The sequence below is a fragment of the Helianthus annuus genome, chromosome 17 (assembly GCF_002127325.2).
Source record: "Helianthus annuus cultivar XRQ/B chromosome 17, HanXRQr2.0-SUNRISE, whole genome shotgun sequence".
In the NCBI taxonomy this organism is placed as follows: Eukaryota; Viridiplantae; Streptophyta; class Magnoliopsida; order Asterales; family Asteraceae; genus Helianthus; species Helianthus annuus.
In genome coordinates, this window is record NC_035449.2 from 73179196 (window position 1) to 73194491 (window position 15296).

The 15296-nt window shown below is 35.4% G+C and overlaps 2 long non-coding RNA genes across 4 annotated transcripts; one reads left to right on the top strand and one right to left on the bottom strand.

The window, feature by feature from the left end:
- Positions 1–5276: 5276 nt before the first annotated feature.
- LOC110905402 lies at positions 5277–7442 on the bottom strand. Its single transcript, XR_002573091.1, has 3 exons — positions 7312–7442; positions 6737–6803; positions 5277–5469 (listed from the first exon to the last, which is right to left on the bottom strand). It is a non-coding gene; the product is annotated as an uncharacterized LOC110905402 (long non-coding RNA).
- A 1117-nt stretch (positions 7443–8559) lies between these two features.
- Positions 8560–12068, top strand: LOC110905401. 3 transcript variants are annotated; one of them, XR_004885999.1, is made up of 7 exons: positions 8560–8738; positions 9273–9336; positions 9447–9571; positions 9700–9870; positions 10066–10250; positions 11155–11306; positions 11640–12068. It is a non-coding gene; the product is annotated as an uncharacterized LOC110905401 (long non-coding RNA). The 3 variants fall into 3 exon arrangements; XR_004885998.1 differs by having other exon boundaries at positions 8561–9336; positions 11640–12067; XR_004886000.1 differs by lacking the exon at positions 9273–9336 and having other exon boundaries at positions 8561–8738; positions 11640–12067.
- Positions 12069–15296: the final 3228 nt, after the last annotated feature.

Here is a 15296-nt window from a genome sequence, read left to right on the forward strand (position 1 = left end):
CAAACAAGTATTATCAAAGCAAATTTTGAAAAATAAACTATCCTTTTTTCTTTAAAGACTTTATCTGAATTCTTTGAAGTTTGAAGACTCTGTTAGACGAAAGTCTTTACAGGATATCGCTGAAAATGTTGATCAGGATATTTACAGAAAATAATTGTACTAATTTGGCAAAACTGAAATCTAAACTAAGCGATGTCTAACAAAAAATTCAAAAAAACAACAGCAAATAAGTTAAAAGGAGATGGTATTATCTAAAATAAACGATACTAGTTGATAACCAAAGGCTTCATCCTAAAACCTAGGACCCATCCACCTTTGGCTATCAAATCGTTTTAATGCAGGAAAAGAAATTGTTCAAACATAACCATCAAATTTAAAAGAAATGAGTTTTAGGAGGCAACGCCCAGAAACACAAGTATAATGAAAACTAGGTATAATGAAAACTAGGATATTGGTTTGGCATATATGTGCAGGATGTGGAATAGGAATTTATACCTGATTAAGAAAGGAAGTCATGAACCCGCTTGCCTCAATGAACCCATGATTCTCATAAGGGAACGTGTCGGAGATGGTAGGTGAATCAGTCTCTTTCCTTTTGCGAGAACTTGAACTCCGGGGCTTTGTGGCTGGTGAAGGCTTGGGTATGATGATGGCTTTAGAGCTGCTGGGCTTGGATGAGGCCGTAGCCTTGGGACTGGGTTCCTTCTTGACTTGGACGTGGTCGGAGTAACTATCCAGCTCCTCAAGGTCGAAAACCTCTGGGATCTTGGCTGGTACTGCATAAAGGGGAAATTCTAACTCCTTATTACTCTTTCATTATGTTACGTTAATTAATTATGTTACAAAATGACTCTTACCAGACATTTCAGATGATGAATATTGACTGGAACTTGGGATGTGTGTAGAAAAACTCATGTCACCTTCAGGTAAGTGATAGATTGCTTCAATTCTTTTTTCGGATTCTACAGTAGGAGGGGCTACATCTTTGAAGTTCACTGCATAACAGCCAAAGAAGAAAATGTTAGCACAGGATAAAGGCTTGGAAGAATCTGAGGATATTCTTAAAACCTAAAACCCTACCGGTGGTTAACCACTCCACCGGAAGGTTAGCACCCTCATAAATGGAGTCTCGTTTGACAAAGAAGAATTTACGTTGCCATCCATCCTCGTTCTTGGTGGCTTTAAGTATAAGGGGTTTGCTAGAAGGTGAAAAGAGCAAGAACCGACTGGAAACGTGTGATCGGAGGCGGTAAGAAATTGGGATATCCTCGATGCAGAGGTGAGGACAATGAAGATTTTTAATTTGGTTGAGTACAATCAGTACTCTCCAAACCATGGGCATGGTCTGGGCAAAGGAAATACCAGTGGTTCGGAAGAATTGTATCATGAACTCGGGAAATGGATACCAAAGACCTAGCAAGAAAGGGTATGCTGGAAAACAGACCCAATCAGCAGAAGAAACATCTGATCGAATTGATCGATCAAATGGTCTAAAAACCGTGCCATTGGGGAAAGCGCCGGAGGCTCTCAACGCTGCAATGTCCGCGTTATCAAAAGCACAGATCTCCTTCTCAGGATTTTTGAGAAGGTTTTGCTGGACGAAGGTCTCAGACGATTCGTCGGTTTGAGAAAAGGTTCTAGTGGCCATTGGAAGTAGAGTAAAGAGATTAACAGGAAATGGAGAAGAAATAAGCAATTACCTGGAGACTCTGTTGATGATATCTGGTTTTCAAACAAAAAGAGAGAAGATATAGGGGCGTAATAGATATCCATCGAGTGAAAACCGCGTTGGAAGTTGCATAGTGCTATCTTGACCGTCGTTTCGTTTTAATTGCCTCGGTTTACGAGATAAAGTTTTAAAATATATCCGTTGGATTGGTATACCAACAGATATATTTTGGGGACAATTGTTATGGGCAGTTTTCTGAGCATATATCCTGACTAATATGATGGCTTTGATTGTTTATTTGTGATTAGGATACCGGATCAGGATATTGGTAACATCCTCGTACATCCTGTGTCACCCTTTACATTTATGCTCATTGTTTGATCATAGATACAGCTTTATATCCTGAGCCATATCCTGAAACTGTTTTAGCAAATAACTTAACTAGCATATTTTCAACACACATTTCTAGCACACTACCTCACTAAACTAATTTGATCATTAAATTGCTTCGGTAATTTTTGACCAAAACAGCAGCCATCTAAGAGCTGATCCTGTGAGTGTGGGTCCGAAACCCTTGCATAGACATGCTTCGTTTAACCTCTCAGGAATTGGATTGATCTCCACCCTTTCTCTGTATTGAGCCACATGCTCTTCTGGATCCGTTGAACCATCATATAGCTTCATGGTTGGTATCTGGAACCTTTTTGGGATTTCTGCATCACAGAGAGGTGGTGCAAAACGAGATATCCTGTGGCTTCCATCTGGGATTTCAGGAATGGGTTTAACCACTCCTGGCACGCTGGATAACATATCCTTCAATTTCTGTAATTCCCTAGCCATAGCCTCCCGAAGGATTTAAGTTTGGAATTCCAGGTGTGAATCCATATTGACGGGATTCTGGTATCACTGAGGGACCAGAAGAGGCAATGGTCTGCATTGGTATGAAGTCCCCTAGATGAACATCTGAACTTCCAGGTTGTACACTCCTTAAGAATCCTTAATCCTAAAAGATGTTGGATCCTTGATGTGCTGTAGATGGGGGTCTTGGAGGATAATCCATGGATCCGAAAACCTGAGACGAGGATCCTTGAGGCTGAAAGGAGGATCCTTGAACTGGTTGTGTCCCCATGTACCCTCCTGAACTGGTGAAGGATCCCTGATGCTAGAAGAAGGATCCTTGAGGCTGAGAAGAGGATCCTGAAGGTTGAAAGTAGGATCCTAGAGCCTGAGTCATTTCCGTTGATCCAGAACGCATTCCTGTCGATCCACCCTGTTGCCATAACCAAACTTACGTGAGTTTATGACTCCAATTCCCATAACTCACACTACAAATGATTATATTCTATATCACTTTTCTTAACCGTGATCGTATCACGTCATGTTTAAGTTTAGATAATCTTTTCATTATCGAAAATCTTCTTTTCGAATGTGTCTTCATGCACCTATGATTTTAGTGCTATCCAATTTCTCTCTTAATATTTATATTTGTTAAAACGTTAATTTTTTTTTTACTAAAACTGAATTTTAGTGTATCGTTTTCTCTTTAACCCATATCAATCTCCCATATCAAGGAATTTACGTCCAAGGATTTATTCCTTTCCGTTGCTATTCTGGTACTGACTTCGCCCTTTTTGTGAAATAACACAATTTAAATAATTGTGAATTCGTTTATCATTCCTGCCCGTTTAGATTTTTTTTTTTTTTTTTTGGTGAAATCCTTCACTTTTGTCAACCAGACTTTTCATGATCTCTTAGTTTTAACCTATTCGGTTAACTTAGCGAAACTCATCGCTTTAATGCAAATTTTACCTTACGTTATTATTTCACGCGGGGAGTTACAACCAGTTTCCTCGCTTTACATTACTGACCCGTAGGTTCTTTTACTTAGCCTCGTAGGCTTTTTTTTTGTTCAAACATATATATATATATATATATTTATAAATGTATATGGCGCCAAGGCTCACCTTTTTATGTTGAGAATTATTTACTTTTGCCTTTTGAACTTCATTTAACCTTGACCGTAGTCTAAGGCCACAATTGTTTTCCTTCGAACTATTTTTCCGATTTTATGACTTCTAACGTCATTTACACGTCGGTTTGTCCTACACTTACCGTTACCCGGTTCACACATTTATTTATTTACAACCCGTTACCCGAGTTCTTTATCCTAATGTTTTAATGCTTCCGTTGTCTGGTCTGCATTTTCCTTTTTATACACTTTTTTTTTACTTATTTGATTTGAACACCATTTCTCTTTTATTAGTGACCCTTTGATTCGTCTCTTTTATCAATGTCCCTAAGGTCCATTTCTTAAGCCTTATTTGGTGAAACCACTGCTATTGTTATACAGCTTTTTGGGTTTACCCATTTTCGTTCCAACACTTTTTTTTAGCCTTAATCCATTTTAACAATAACCAAATCAATTTATTTCATTTTATTATTCCATATCGCTGTATGGAAGTTATCCACATCTTTTATTTATATAAACGAAGTTTCCACATGTTTTATTTGTTTTGGGCAAGTCTATAACCTTGCCCTTGTCATCTTTACTATTGCAAATTTACGGATTCGGGTGTTATTACACTCCTTCTCAATACATCATTTATTTACTTTACTAAGTACCCGGGTTCGAGTGTACACGCATTCCTTCCTATTATGACACTTATCTTTCGTTACATTCTCGGGTTCAAGTGTGCGGGCACCCCTTCCCATAGGAATATCTACCGTGATTACTTTTGCTCCGGTTTCACATGCTCACCATTGTTTATTTTCTTATACATATGTATATATATTCCTTTTACGTAATTTAATCGTTTTACTACTCATGTATGCTCATATGCAACTATTATTCGCCCTCGTATTGAATAAAATCTATGCTGAAACTAAATTTGTAAGAAACATACCTGAAACGATATCAGGTTCAGCTTTAGCCTCTGCGGCTGTCGTGTGGGAAGACCTTGCCTTCTTTTTCGGGGTATCAGGCTTTGATTTCTTTACGAGTCTTGGGTCCACATCCGACTCTCTCTCATCATCTTTTTCTTGTGAGAGACTATCTTTTAATTCAGTCATCATATCCTCTACTACTAGCAAAATTGTGGTTTGCAGTCTCTCGAAGAACTGTTGTAGACTGGCTCATAAATTTTAGCTTCCATCTCTTCAGTTAATTGAGATGCTAATTCGCCCCCGGTTACACCGGATATTTCTTTCATCTGTTCGGTGACTTTCGGCACCGTATCATCATCATTTCCTTCATCAATCATCTTGAATTTGGATGTTTATATTAGTTGCTAAACATTTCATTTTATATCATTTGCATGGTTTAGCCAAGTTCACAACTTGCTTAGACCATTCATGTTTGGTGCACTTTCTGGGTTTGAGTGTATTACGCACTCTTCCCATGCACATCTAATCGTATTCATTTTCTAATGTTTCACTAAAATTTACTAAATTAATAAATTCTTACCGGATGTTTGATCAAGCTTGAACCGAACACTTTGTTGACAACCTTGGGCTCTGATTACCAACTTGTAACAACCATCTAATTTCTATTTGAATTTAATAAAAATATGCATGATTTTATATAAAAAGTATTTTACTTCAACACAAGTACAAAATCGAAGTTTTAAAATGATCACATACTAGTTAAATACCAACTAGTTTAAACATTCAAACATGATTAGTGAATTGATTACATCATAAACATTGTCTAAACAAAGTTAAATTAACGCGGAAGCTTCAAAAGTTCGTGTTCGGTTTTTCAAAACATGCTTGATCGCCAACCGGAACGACCCCATCATCACCTAGAGTCAAAACCACTTAAAAAGTTAGTTTTGACATTGATATAATGCATATAAACAAGTTCTAGTATCGAATCATCAAAAAAATAAAATAAAATAAAATTTCAGTTTTGGTCCTGTCGCGTGTCGTGCCAGAACTCCCTTGACTAGTCGCGTGTCGCGAGGACTCCCGTGTGTCGCGCCAAATCCTAAGGATCCTGTCACGTGGCGCGGGGGAAACCATTTTCCACCAGGTGCAGGTTTTTAACCTGCATTTCCTGCCAGCTCCGAAATTCACCAATTTTAACTTCAAATGCCCATAACTTTTGAACCGTAGGTCCGTTTTAGGTGATTTTTTTTCCTATACGTCTGTAATTTAATTATCGACGTGTCTATTACAATTATCATACTGAAAATTTGGTTTACGGGCTGAAAGTCTATAAATCCCTAATATATTTGTTCGACTCGCATAGTTTTACACTAAAACTATCATCAATATTTTTATGACCACAAGGCTTATTTTACCCATCTTCCGGGGCGTACGACCATTGGCGTTTCATTACCAATTCCATGGTTTACGCTCTTATGATCTACAATCGCCAAGGGATCTTTCAATAATTTCATAGTATCAATTAAACACACATTTATTTGACCCGTTTGGCCGATTTATGGAGTTCACCATTTCAACAATAACCAAACGTTTTCTAATCTAGTTTTGACCGTTCAATTAAGTAGTGATCATCGCCACTTTAACTAATACAAATCCTTATTCTAAAACCCAACTTTGAATAACTACAATATCAAATTATCATAATGTAACAAAACAAGTTACATACTTGCATAATTCATCAACATTGGTTTCTAACCATAATTACCCATTCCCGGGCTTGTCAATCTTAGCGTGTCATGTCCATTCCATGGTTTACGCTTTTATAACTCAAATTTAATGAGTGACGTTTAAGTCACTTCGAACACTACCATTTCGACATTATTTGACCCATTTGGTTGTCTAATGGAATTCACCATTTTATCAACATACCAAACTCATTACCCCCAATATTTTAACTTGTTTCTTTATCTAGTGACTTACTCACTTTATTTACATTCCATACATGACTAATTAAACAATATTATCAACCAACATTTCTAATTAACTATTTTGACCCGTTTGGTTTGTCGAGTGAACTTCGTCACTTCTATGACATACCAAACTCGCAATTGACACTACAATCTCATTAACATTTCTAAGACTATTGTTTATGCATAATGTAACGAAACCGAAGTTACGTACCTTTAGTGCTTTTCCTTCAAGCGCGCATCAACTCCGGCTCGTCCGCTTGAAGATTCAATTCCTTTGTCTATTGAGTTCAATCAATGACTTGTTTAGAACTCATGTTATTTCATATAATGCATAATTCACCATAACATTCAAAATGCGGTTTTACTCAAAATTTCAACATCTAATTTTCTTTTAGGCATTTCAACAAACACCTAAAGGGCATAGTTTTGCTAAATCAATACCCAAGTTTCATAACTAGTCATTTAGCCAATTTTGAACATTTTTCACAAATTCAAATGTCTAGTTATACATCAACACCTAGACTTATTTCATGGAGCTCAAATAACACTAGTTTAATAATCATAATTCTAGTGTTCATCATCTTTTTACAAAACCCATTTCACATAAATGGGTGATTATAAATCTCATATCTATTGACACTAATGCATCAAATTATTGACTAGGGTTTGTTCTAAATTATGAATTTATCATAACTTTATTCCAGAATCAAACATGCAAGTTCAGATTTCTACTTCATGTGTTCATCAAGAAATCAAACCGAAACCAAAAGACTAAATTCAACATACCTTGTGATCTACTAACTTAGGTGATCACGATTTTAGTTAAAGCCCCAATTCTTTTGACTTGATTGCTCTTGTTTTCTTGAGTTTCTTGTGGTTTAGGGTTGTGAACAAGACCCCCCTTTCTGGCTCCTGATGAACTCGCCAGACACACACACATATGTGTGTTTTATATTTTTTTTTGTTTTAATAAAAGAACTTAATCCCAATTGCCCATGTTTAGTCCCTCAACATTTATAGGTTTATAATTTGGGCCAATTTGCTTCAAGCTTCCTTATTGTTTAGCAATTTATGATTAACTAGGTTAGTAAATCCTAGTTACATTATTATTCGGTAGAACCAATATATTTACCATGCGTAAATAATTATCGTTTTCTAATATTTTCGGGGTGTTACACCCCGTTACCTCGGGTCTTTTATAAGCTTTATTTCCTCCAAAGCTTTGATTCACTTTTTAGTTAATATTAGGGTTACTTATTTAGATCCTAATATTTACCGGGTTTATTTTTACCACTACAGTATTTTACCCGTTTATTTTCGGTTACTTTATTATAATTAATAAACCCGTTTTTGGGGTGTTACATTATCCCCTTTAAAAATAGAAATAATCTAAGTAACTAACATTCTACAAATCATGCTAGCTTCCCACGACTCCCATAACGGTCATTAAGCCATGCAAGTGCAGAATATTGAGAGCATATTCCCCAAGAATATCGGCATGACTAGGTCCAATGCGTATACTCCTGCAAAACAAACTTAAACATAGTGAGAGCAACCGTTAGTGTAAGGATAACAATGAGGATCCTGGATCCTTATCCTGCAACATCTTCTGAGGATCCTTAATTCAAGCAGAATTGAGGATCCGTGATCCTGACAGTATTTGAGGATCCGTGATCCTTAGGTTTAGAAAATCTACCCCTAACAGTAATTTTGATGAAATCGCATGTTAAAAAAGCAACATGCGAAATTGTTACAAAAAAAACAACATGCAATTTCAATGTGGGATGAAAATCTGACAGCTGAGATGATCGCGTACGAAATGTACGATAAGGGCATTTGTACGTTAACCTAGCCCTATATATATATATATATATATATATATATATAATAAACAAAAAAATATGGGACACGTGGCACTTGATGAGGGCATCTATTTTTTTGTTTAGGCGGGAAAATGGGATGGGTTTTTTTAGCATATCGAGATGCTCCGTGTGTATTTATTCAGATCCATATATATTCTTATAATAAAAAATTCTTTGCCTAACCTTTCATTTTGTTACTCTGTGTTGTCTATCTTCTCAGATACGCATCCTCCTCCTCAATGATTCCATTTCAAATCCTTCTCATCCTCAATGAATTATCTTCCATTTGTTCTTTTCAAGATCCATGTTATCATCAACGGTGATAGTAAGTGAAGATCCGATAGAATAAAGGTAATCTTTTTGGTTGAAATTAGGGTTTGCAGGTGTTCATCATATAATAGATTCAAATGTTTTCGATTGACAATAACCACCGTCTACTTCCGATTTTAAGTTTTTTGGTTGTTGAAATTAGGGTTTTTTATTTTATATTGATTTTCTTTCTGATTTAGTCTTTTGATCTAGGGTTTTAGAAACCTCAAATTGTTTTTTTAGGAGTTGATTATAGTGATATGTTTTTTCGAATTGACAACTATGATATGATTTATGACAGTTTTTTGGTTTATACTTCATGATGAATGCCTTAGAATTTTGTTTAATAGGATGATTATTCTGTGAAAATTTGAGAATTAGGGTTTCAAAACTTATCAAAATAATTTTTAGGCGTGGATTACAGTGAATTTGATCTTCGAATTAACAACATAGATTTGATTTATGTGAGTTGGTTGTTTGTTTATACTCATGATGAAAGCCATTTTGTTAACCCGGTTACATCGAAACTTTAGATGGATTTTGTTTCAGGGCTTTACATTTTAATTTTATAACCAGTTTCATGGCTTCTATTTTAAACTTTGATACACCCACGGAAGACCCTGATGACAAGATTCAAAGTGTAAGCAAGAATTAATATACATTTTGAAAATCATGAGTATAGTTATATGTTTGATGAAAACTAGATGTTATTTTTTATTTTTTATATGCTTTTTTTTATTTTGTTTGCAGTTCGATATTGATCCAGCCAACCCTTCATGTCTTTTTGTTCTAACGACAAGCATGTGTTTCTAACGACAAGCATGTGTTCATCATAAATTGGTCTCATGTAAAGAAGAAGCATCGGAAATGGGCGGGTAAATAACTTTTTTGGTAGCCTTTTTTATGTTTTTTTAAGAATTTTATTTTTTTACTTCCGGAACCGGAGAATGTTAATTTGTCGATGTATACAACATTCAAGTGCTCATTGTATTACATAATATAGCTTCTGGGACTGGGGGTGGGAGTGGGTGGGGGTGGGGGTCTGGTGGTGGTGGTGGAGCTCATGGAGGTGGGCATGGTGATGGCTGCAGTAGCGGAGGTGACGACGGAGGTGACGACGGAGGGCACGGTCTCGACAACCATGTATAAGTTGGTTGCAGCCGGTTTGAAGAATGTAAGTTATTATGTATGCTTTATATTACTTTTTTTATAATTTTAACTGGTGAAGAATTATATTACTTTTTTATAACTTTAACTGGTGAAGAATTTAGCCAAATAAGCATTAAAACATTTGCATATGTTACATTTAACCTGGCTAGAACTGATCTTGCTAATTTAATTTTTATTCACATGTGTTGCATTGTCTTAGAATGCCTACTTACACAAATGATCCACTTCTGCAAGTGGAAACAATATATGGATCCCTTCTTTGGAATACGTTCGCATATAAAAACAACCCACAGGAGTCTGCGAGATATACCGGAGACACCTACAGGGGGACAAAGTCGTTGTCGGGACCGGGATCACGTCGACATCATTTCGTTCACTGTTTCGGTATGTTCTTTTAACGCCTTCGATTCCTTTTTATTTATTTATGTGAAAGAAACAATATCAAATGGATAACAAGAGCAAACAATGTCAAAAAGTGTGAAGATGATGACAATTGTTATCAACAAGGTATTAATTTATATTATTTATTATTATTGAAAATGCACATAGGAATTCATTTGTGAATTTTTGTTATATTAATAGTAATAGTTAGAAAATAATGAAGATGAAATAACATAGAAATTCATTTGTAATATTATTTAATTCTTTGGGTTGTTGGGGAATGGGTGGGTTGTTCTAAATGCACGTATTGCCTTTTATTTATAGATTTTAGAGTCTTATGTTTCCTTTTTATGGATTATAGATAATCATTACAAATTATATAAATTCGTATTGTCTTTTATTTCTCTATTGTAGTCAAAGTTTTTTTAACTAATTTCCTAATTTTAATAGTTTTTAATTATTTTTCTAAATTAAAACTCTAATCAGTGCCGATTTAAAGGGATTTCATATTCCTTCATTGTGTTTTTTTTTTAATTTGAAATTTTTTTCTCTTTCTAAGATAACTAATGAAATAAAATTAAGGGTTTTGAGGTGTTTTATGTTGATAAACATAAAACCCATATCATTTCCTACCAATCAGTTTACACAAGCTAAAGTTCGTTTTTGTTTCTCTGCTTTTTTGTTCTCAGCTATCCAGGTAAGTAATTAATTTATGACCATTAACCAAAGATGGTGGAATGGTAGGTGCCCTTACATTGACTGGGTTGCATGAAACCTTACTATTTCAATTGAACCAAGAAACAATAATGAAGTGACATATCGTTGCTAACAATAATAATGATAATAGTTGTTATAATTAGTATTATTATGTAACCTAGATATATGATTGCTCATCTTTTCACTGCAGGTTATTATGGTAGATGGGGTTTATGCCAGTAGAGAATTTAATAGTCTTCAACAAGGGCACATTTTCGGGGTTACGCCTGGATGGGATGCAAGCAATGAAGTCTTCAACAACTTCAATGAATGAAAATGTGCATAAGCAATCTTTTATCATTGGTATGTATTGCAATAACAATAAGCCTTAATTGCTTGTGTAGTTTCGGCATGTCGTAAGCTCGGGTTTGATATGATTTATATTCCTTAAGGTTATAGTTTTAAGCAATAGTTGTGGATGTTGTTAGCACCTTCACAAACTTTCTCATGAGAATCGGTTAGATTGCTTCAGGGAATATATATTTGTAAGGTTTCATTCAGGCTAAAGCTTATTCTTATCTGAATAAGACTTTCTGTTTGAAACAAGTTTTCCTTTTAGGCAAGTATTGGCTATATTTATCTTTGAACTTATTAGATGAAGTTCATATTTTATTGTGAAGTATATATATTGTACAGATACAGATGAATTAGAGGAAGAAGAAGGAGTGAGGGAGGGGGTGAAGTAGGGTTTGAAAAGCTCACAAGTGCTCAGAGAAAAAGGCTTTGAAAGAAGAAACTAAAAGAAGTTGCTTCTTAAAGGAGACAGATTATCGGGCCGTAGTTGAAATCGATGGTGAAGTTAGTAGCGTTCGTGAACATGAACGTCTGGAAGGTGTTCGACGAAATGCCACAGAGAAACCTTAAGTCGCTATTGTCACATTTTAACGCAAAATTACAGGTTAATTGATTAGTGATTATTATAGATTATTGGAAAAAATTAGTATTCTATTGGTATTATAGATTACTGGAAAGAATTAGTATTGTATTCGTATTATTTGGTATTTGATTTGGAGAAGGAAGATGATTGATCAGATTTGTAAACTTTTGGGTTTTTTGTTTAATGAATGGGTTTCAAAAATGATGTTTGGGTCAATAACAGTCGAGTGAACGACCACGTTATGGGTTTAAATTATTATTTTAAGGGGTGTTTAAGGTTCGATTTCAACGAGTTTTAGGTGAAACTGTGAGCAAAACCATTAGTCCCAGTTGCTAAACTATAATCAAAGTGTTGGCAAACTATAAACGAACCAAACCAAACTATTAATGAGTTTTTTTTAACAAAAAATGCAAATATATAGTTTACATACAGAAAATGTTTATTAACTGATAAAATTAAACTACCCAGGAAGCAGTCTCGGGTGATAACCTAGTATATATATATATATATAGGGTAGGGTTCTAGAGTGAACAATGGTTTACTTGTGAACAGAGTGAGTGAACAGATCTTGACCCTTCATTTCTTAGATGATGATATTTAATGGTAATGGCGAACTTGTAAATATTTTATAAAACATAACAAAAAAAAATTAGGCGATTAGGGGCATTAATGTAAATGTGTGCTCAGTCTAATTTTGGGAACTGGGAAAAGATTAAGAGGTTTTCTTGAATATTTCAAAGATTTGCTTCCATAATCATTGCACCTCCTCGTTATATGTATAATCTGATAATCTATTTCTTTAAAATAGCATACATTTTGAATCAAAATCCTCTTTAAGTGACCAACGATTTAGGGTTCCTCATCTATCGATATTCACAGTGCTGCATTCCGGCGATGATAAGGCACAAAAATCGTAGCAGTGGTAAGTTTTATTTCAGTACCTCGTTTCAGGTTGTGTATGATTGCTACTATTTTGTATTTTTTATGAAATCGGAAAGTTAGGGTTTCGTTCATCCGGTGTTTAAATATCAGTTTGAAGTTGTAATAGTTGCTTAATCACACGTGTATTTACCGATGTTATGTTTTGATTAAACTTGATTCGATTACATCAGTACTTATTTCCAATGACAGGGTGTTGTGAATAACCTCGGTAATGTACACTAGTGTATATTCTGTTTGATAGTTAGTAATACATTTGTGTACACATACGTACTGTGTTAATGTAGTTGATTTTGTTAAAAAAAATGTGAGTAATTTTGTTTAAACGAATAATGTTTGTATTCTATATGGACTAAGTATATTACACAAATTGCTGATGCAGATCCTTTATACTTTTTTATATACAGGTATTTGTGGTAGCTATTGTTATCGAAGCCTTTGCTGATGTGGGTGGGAAAGGGAAGAGGAAAAAAAGGTTTCGAAATACCCCCAGTCTCCTTTTCTTTTAAGAGTTGTTGACATTAATTCGTGGCTGAGTTCTAAAGACGGCATCGTTTGGAAGTACTTGTCTAAATGTGACAAAGAAATGCAGTATGAATCTTGTGCACAAACATATGTTTTGGTAATATGTTTTTTGCTTTGATTTACTGATTAAAGGAAACTGTTTCTTGTATAGAATTGCGTCACCGAAGAAAGGAAGGGCAATGAGGTTACACAAGATGGCAGGTGTGTGCGTACTCATGATTACATTATTAATATTGGTTAGATTCACGTAGATAATGCGTATGTATTTTGTTAGGCAATTAAACGATGAGGAAAGGAAAGCTGCCCGCAAGAAATAAAGGGACAAAACAGAGATAGAAGAAGTTGCAAAATCAAACGCGTAAGTACAGTTATTTATTAATGGTCTGCGTCGATGAATACACGTTGGTTATATTAGTAATGTACATTTGTGTATTCTTGATATAAACATTGGTGAACCTGAAAAAACAAAAAGGATACATAACTGTACATTGTTAATTGGCTGAACCAGTTTATCGTTTTAAAGGTAAACGAGTGCATGTTTTATAAATGAGAATTGAAGTACGTTTATAAATGTACACTTGTGTATTTACATTTGGGTAAAAAGGTGTACATCTTAATTATTGATGGTATGCGTCTATGAATACACGTTGGTTATATTAGAAATGTACATTTGTGTATTCATGATATAAACATTAATTGTGACACCTGTGTCACTCCAACCATCAAACAAATACCAAACCAAGGAAATATTGTATAAATATGTGTATGCTTTGCACATATCAATTCTTGTTCAATTTCATACTCTACAACGCTTTCTGGAGAATTATACGCAAACTGGTGCATAAACGTACTCAGTTTAATGCGACAAATACTCCGGGAGACCATCATACACTTAACATACCTTAAATAACCTTTACATAACTTAGAAATAAGTTTTGAAGGCTTTGGTATGGCAAAAACAAGTTAATTCGCTTACAGGGACTAAACTTGACAAACTGCGAAAGTATGCCAATTTGAACTGTAACGAACATTCCGGAACATGTCCATAAGTTAAACATACCATATATATCCCTTACATAGCTTAGAAATAGGCTTTGAGGGGTTTGGTATGCTAAAACAAACTTTTGGATCATTCAGGGACTAAAAGTGTCAAAAAGTGCATAAGTTTGCACTTTCGCGCATAACTCACGTTCTGAATACATCCGGACATCCAAAAATTTATGTAAGCATCCTAATATTATGCCTTAGTGTTTGGCATGAGAAAAATCCATTCGTCGCGTCATTTGGATCGTCTTTCACGCTTATGCGCATTCCGTCGTAATTAAGCGAACATCGCGATCGTACGGCCAAACGAACCGACATCCGGAATATTTTTGAGCATATTTCAAGTCCCCTACACTTTAACTTCATCTTAGAGCCTTGAAATGAGGTTAACGGGGCTTAAACGTGCCAAAAATGGGCCAAAATACGTGTTTCTGAAGTGCAGGGACCAAAATTGAAAATTCTGGTCTGGGAACCTTAGGCGGGGCGCGTAAGGATTTGCCAAATCCTTAGGCGGGCCGCGTGAACATGTCTGACAGAAGATTTTGCATTTAATGCAGAATCTGGCCTTTCGTTCGATCAAGGGGCGATGCCTTTTCACCCAACGGAGAGCCAAGGGTCAAGTTCACTGAACTTATCCACTTGGACACATGTACGCACGAGATCAAGGCACGATATTCGATAAAACGATCCTAACGGTTCCACTTTTCCTATAAATACCCCCCCCCCTAGTGTAAAATTCACAAAATCAGATCTTAGAGCTCTAAGTTGAAACCATTGTTTCATACCTGAGCTATTTGGTCTTGATTAGCACTCGGGGACCCTCCGTAAGTCTTCTTTCGCTCTTTTATTCGCTTTTCGAGTCCGAAAGTCAACGTTTTGTTGACTTTCTGCATTGACCAGCTTTTGGT